The sequence below is a fragment of the Antennarius striatus genome, chromosome 23 (assembly GCF_040054535.1).
Source record: "Antennarius striatus isolate MH-2024 chromosome 23, ASM4005453v1, whole genome shotgun sequence".
Taxonomy (NCBI): Eukaryota; Metazoa; Chordata; class Actinopteri; order Lophiiformes; family Antennariidae; genus Antennarius; species Antennarius striatus.
The window spans coordinates 13,735,001-13,741,553 of NC_090798.1; positions in this window are offsets into that span (position 1 = coordinate 13,735,001).

Sequence of the window (6,553 nt, forward strand, 5' to 3'; positions counted from 1 at the left end):
AGTAGGTCTCAGGTCTCCTGTGACTCCCATCAGGAACACAAAGCAAGGCTTCACCCTCCAGCCCCCCCTTAAAGGTAGAACCACATACCGGACCGTCCAACACATAATCTGACCCAGACGCTTCATTTCTGTCAAAAAATCCGACTAAACCAACCTGTGAGCCTTTCACAACAGCCTCTAACCCCCCCTGGGTTAACTTCACTTTCTGTGCACTCAGTTTAATTAGTCTCAGAGCCCCCCCACCAGAAACACTCCCAGTAACTCTAGACACTCCTTAAATCCACGTGAAACTCAAACTAACGCATCAAAGTGTCCTCAGCCCGACTGGAGCAGCTCCTTCAGAACAGCTGCCAGGTGACCTTTAACCTCAGCCCCCCTTGGCCCCATGCTGCCCTGAAGAGACCCCTCAGGGGTAAATCTGGCTGCTGGAGCAAATCACAGAATGGCTTGTTTTATTCAAGAACAACTGACGGAAACAAGCAGTGAAGACGGGATGGACGTCTGTCCGTCGCCACAGGAGGACGGACAGACGTCCATCCTGTCACGCAGACAAACCCCCGTCCACTGATGATGATGTCATACCGTTATGTTCCTGCTGTAAATCATGTAAACAAAGGAGTCGTCTTCATCACTGCCTCGTCTTCATCATCTGATCAGAAACTGATGAGGTCCAGATGGACGTCATGGACTCCACCCAGAGGTCCATCAGAGGTCTGAGCTGTCAGCCAGCTGACTGGTTCAGTCCCAGTCCAGGTCTCTGGTGGACCAGTACAGCCAGGACCAGTCAGCATCCTCAGGACCGCCTGTCTTCATGTCCTCATGTCCTCATGTCCTCATGTCCTCATGTCTTCATGTCCTCATGTCCTCATGTCTTCATGTCTTCATGTCCTCATGTCCTCATGTCTTCATGTCCTCATGTCCTCATGTCTTTGTGTCCTCATGTCTTCATGTCCTCATGTCTTCATGTCCTCATGTCTTCATGTCTTCATGTCCTCATGTCCTCGTGTCTTCATGTCCTCATGTCTTCATGTCCTCATGTCCTCATGTCTTTGTGTCCTCATGTCTTCATGTCCTCATGTCCTCATGTCTTCATGTCCTCATGTCTTCGTGTCTTCATGTCCTCATGTCTTCATGTCCTCATGTCTTCATGTCTCGTCCAGTAGCTCATGCATTTTAATGCCATTCACCCACTGCAGAGTAAAAGCCTGGTGACCGTCACGAATGGGAGCAGATGTGTTATTATATGTTTCACTGCCCCCCCATGGAAGGCCAGATGGTCCATGAAGGACGTCTGGAAAGGTGGGGGGGGGTGATGGATGATAGGATGAGGGGTGGGCGGGGTCCTGGGTACAGCGTACTACTACCTGATCTTTACAGAGAGCTTCCTGCTGACCACTTCCTGTCTCCAGACGTTAACCCCCAGCAGCCTCATGACCTGACATCATTCTGACTCCAGACTGTTTGAAACCATCCGTTAGCTGTTGGATGTAAAGCTAAGCTAAAGCTAAGCTAATGATGTTTGAAGTGAACCCTGGTCTCCATCGGTCCGGTCTCTAAGGAGCCACAGCTCACTGCTGCTTTCAAACGAATGAGGAATACTAAAGTTTGCTAAAACACTTCTTAAACATTGATGCTTCAACATCTGCTCTGTTTTCCACAGGAGACATAACGGGTCCATGCCCACTTTTTTATCTATATTTGTATCCATATAAGCCTAGACGATATTCAGGAAGTCACCAACTAAATATCTAACAAACAAACACTTAACACCAAAATCCACAGATTTACTTCAGGAAAAATCCTTGTATAATGAAGACGTATCTGTTTAAGACGTTTCTAAATGTATGTCAGTAAATTAGGTCATCCCATCTGCAGGAGTTTTTGGGAGCCTCCACACAGAGCCACATCAGTGCTCTATGAAAGCCATATGCGAGCCGTGTGGTGGGGATCCATGATGGAACCAGCAGAATGACTTCATCTCTTTCCACTGATCCAACAGGGAGACGCAGGGCGGAGGAAACGGCTGCTTCAGCTTACTGTCACATGATATTTATGGTGCACACGCCTGCTGGAAGGCATCTGTGCAACAGTTTGGAGTTTCACACACAAAACTCACACACCTTCACCAAAACACAGTGAGCTGTGATTGGACACACGGCAGTTACCTGTCCTGACGGGTCAGTGGGAGGAAAGATGGAGCTTCATTCAGCTTCAACCAGAGCAGGAACATCTGTGTGTGTGTGTGTGTGTGTGTGTGTGTGTGTCTCTGTGTGTGTGTGTGTGTCTCTGTGTGTGTGTGTCTGTGTGTGTGTGTGGATACGGCTACACACCATTGGCTCCTAAGTGGTCAGAACAGACTCCGTCCAGCAAACCAGAATTTAGCCAAATCCCGGTTTCCTGTCTGGGAACCGGTCTCTGGAGTTCATACGTGTTTTCAGCTCATTGTAATGTTTATGATATTATTAAACCACCAACCACAGAACGGATGTTAGCACTCTGTCAGCATGATGGTAATGTTAAAGCCATATTGATGTGAATAAATCTTACTATCTAATATAATTTTTAAATTTCTGGCATGTTTTAATTGTGATTAATTCTAAATATATAAGGGATTAGGGTAAAATATGACTAATGTGTAATAATCTGCAAAAAAGTATAATACTAATAATACATTGATATATTGAAACAAAAAAAAGTAATTAAAAACTGTCCAAAATTTTGCAGTTATTGGTTGATTTTTAAAAAGGAATACAAGTACCGGAATCTTATTATTAGGGTCGTGTGTTGGAAAACATCTAGTAATAGGATCTGTATAAGTATAATTAGATTAGGATTGATTAGATTGTAATATTTTGTTTCATGCTGAATTTATGCAAGAAAATTTAATATCCTCAGATTTTCTAAATGTAAGCTATGAATTAGAAACTGATGCCTTTTCAGACACGGGGAGAACATACAAACTACACAGAAAGGACTCAAACCAGGAACCTTCTAGCTGTGAGGAAACAGCGCTACCCACCGCATCACCATGAGGCCCGTTTTATTAATCCGCTCTTAAAAAGACAAAAACATCACCTCCTTGGGAGCTGGAATGAAAACGCCAGCATTTTGTCTCGAGGCAAAACTTCAGGGTACCTGAAAAGAGCAAAAGCCCCATCACCATCCCCCCAAGGCCACACACGTCAATAAAGACACAACATCAGGAACAAAAAGAGCACCGATGTCTGTCCTGAGATCACGTTTCCGTGAACTCACACAGTCCTTGTTTTTCTCTACTTTACATCACTCCTTTTTGTCTCTTCCAAGAAATACTGACAAAACAAACAGCAGCTTAAACCTGACATCCAATCTCAAACACTTTACTTCCCAATGTTATATAAGTCATGTAAATAAATATTCAGCTACCGCTCACCACCAAAACATCACACACAGCCCAGGAAGCAGAGACAGAACCATGTAGGGACAAACCAGAGGTCCACACAAGTCGTGTTAGGAAAGCCATGAAACCTGATCGATCAATAGCCTCTCCGAGTCTCTCTTGGTTCTTACAGAACAAAAACAATCTTAACTAAAGGGAGTGGCCATAGTGTCATTCCACTAAAGTAAGCCGAGTCTTCCTCTCACACGAGGCTGGGATGATTTATAAGAACATGCATTCTTCTGGCAGAACCATTTCAGATGGTTGGATTGGGGCCACATGAGCAGGAGAGCACAAGTAAAACACAAAAAGTCACTAATTTGAGGAGGAAATCTCTGTAAGAAGGTTCAGACCAGCTTGGTGGTTTTTCTCAACATCAATGAGCTCACTGAAGTAATGGGTTCTCACCAACGCAGGGCTGTTTCCAGCCTGATGGACGTTCTGTTGGGCTGCAGTAGTGATGAAGAAGTTTAGCCCAAAGGACAAAGAGCGGAATATCCGTTCTCTGGTGGCTGGATTAATGTTGATGGGATTAAGAGCTTTACAAATAAAAGTTCCACGATTGATTGATAAAAGTCCCAGTAATGGATTGAGTAAACGGGGAACCAGAGAACTCTGTTGGGTAACTTGAAGGGCAGATAGAAGCCAGACTCAATGGAGTCTGGCATGAGGAGTTGGTTGAATCTGACTAGATCTTGAATAAGATGGGGGGGGCGTACTTTTGGTTGCGCCAAAACAGATTCAATGGAGGTGAGCATGAAGTTTGCAGGGGCAACTCAGTCAAGAGAGGACGTCAATGGGATCAGGGTCTGGAGGTGTCGAGGCCAGGATCACCGCTCCGCTGCTAAAGCGTTGATAGAAGGGTGGATCAGAACAACCAGAGATCGTTCGAAAAATCTGCTCCACAAGGAATAGAGGCAGATTCTGATGTCTGTGGTCGGTGCCATCAGAAAGCCCCTCCAACCCCTGAGCAGGCAGCTCCAGAAAGACCCCCCTGTGATCCACGAACAACACGGCTGGATGCAGAACCTTTTTCTTCATTACAAGAAACTTTGCATGAAGTCAACATTCTGTCATGCATTCAGCGTGTTGGCCCTGTAGAAGTAATGACATGGGAAGGCCTGGCAGAGACTCACACACACGCGTATTATCCATTTGGTCTCTAATATGTGTGTGTGTGTGTGTGTGTGTGTGTGTGTGTGTGTGTGTGTGTGTGTGTGTGTGTATGTGTGTGTGTGTGTGTGTGTGTGTGTGTTACATTACACTCATTGTATGACTCTTGTGACATTCATTGTCATGTGTTTCTAATACTGTGGTTGGAGTTCTCGTGGCACCCGACACGTTTCTGGTGGAATCGCTGGGCCTTTGAAGACGTGACACACACTCACATGTGAGGTCACAGCGAGACCTCTGACATTCACACACACACGTTTCTCATTTACACCTGCGCTCCACTGTGACCCAACACCTTCATCTGTCCATAAATGTTCTGAAGGCAGGGAGTGAACGCTACAATCGTCTCCTTTCACATGAGACTCTTCTTTGGTCCATGTGGGCCAGCCTGCATGTTCCCTGCATGTTCCCTGCATGTTCCCTGCATGTTCCCTGCATGTTCCCTGCATGTTCCCTGCATGTTCCCATAGCAAACTGAATGGCATTGATGCATTTGGGGGCAACCTTCAGTGAGTGGGGCAAACCAACCACCTCTCCCAGTCAAGCTTAAGTTAACTTAAGACTTAACAAACTAAAACTGACTTTAGGATGAGGAAGACCTTTATTGCACTACAGCTTTCGCACCAGAGTCATACATTTCCAATGTGAAAGTATGAAACAATGAAAAACTGCTGACATTGCTCTACCAGCTCTCCTACTGACAGTCCATTGTGGTGTCTAGCTGCACTATGTTGGAGCTCTGAAAAAAGAGTCCAAAGAAACACAACAGTACAACATGTACAATTTTGCAGGTAAAAGCAAAAATTAGAAAAAAAAAGACATAGTTCAAGAAACAGAGAAAGTTTATAAGAACGAAGGAGGACAGTCAAGAACCTGCAATCCAAACAAGAAGGAACCAGGAAAGGTATACAAGACTGAGTGCACTAAAGACTCTGGACTAAACACACTGAACAATGACTAACTAAACACAATGAGAAAAATAACTACACGAAACGTAATTACTAGACTAGAGTAATTACATTTAGTAAAGACTATCTAGACTATACTCTACACACGGAGAGAAAACTAACCAGACTATACACTCTCCAAGAACATTTAGAACATTGTCAACAAGACAAAACACTAAGTACACTAAGACTTAGTGCACCAAGAACAAACTTCATAAATGGCTAATATGTTCCAACTTTTATTCCCGTTCACAAACATTACACAACGCTGGATTATCCACATTTGTTTATTCTATTCTTATTCTATGGTGTTGAACAGTTGTGTGTGTGTGTGTGTGTGTGTGTGTGTATGTGTGTGTGTGTGTTTACAGGATCAGCCCTCAATGACACAGACTGGTCGACAGCCACATGAGGTCAAAACCAAAAAGAATGAAAAGAGAATAAAGGGAATAGTAAAAGAAAAGAAATCTGAATAAAGTACATCTACAGTTACTGCGTAAGAACGTAATAACACGTAATAACACGTAATAACACGTAATACACCCAAAGCCTGTCCGGTTTTTTCTTTCCTGCTGCCTGAAAGCAGCGTTACTGAATGAAGTCTGTTCATGTCAGAATGTCCAGCATTTCATTCTTCTACAAACATGAACTGCTTCATCACATTCCTTCTGAGCACGAGATCCTCATCCTCCACAAACACGACTGTTGACGTGTTCTTCATCATGTGTTCTGGTTTGATGGAATGTAGAGGCGATGTATGGGCGTGGACTCGTGTTCATCCCTGCTGTAGTGTTGATTTCCTGGTCTGGGTGAGTGTGTGTCATTGTGTGTCTCGTATATTCTACTCTCTCTATGGGGTAATTGTGTGTTTTTCACCCTCTGGGCTTTTTAATAAGCGATCATTATCTGTGATCAGACTATAACACAACAGGAAGACCTTGGTCATCCTACAGGAAATGGAAGTCCACTGGCGGTGAAGATGTGTGCTTCAGGGGGTTCTCCTTCTGCCAAGGAG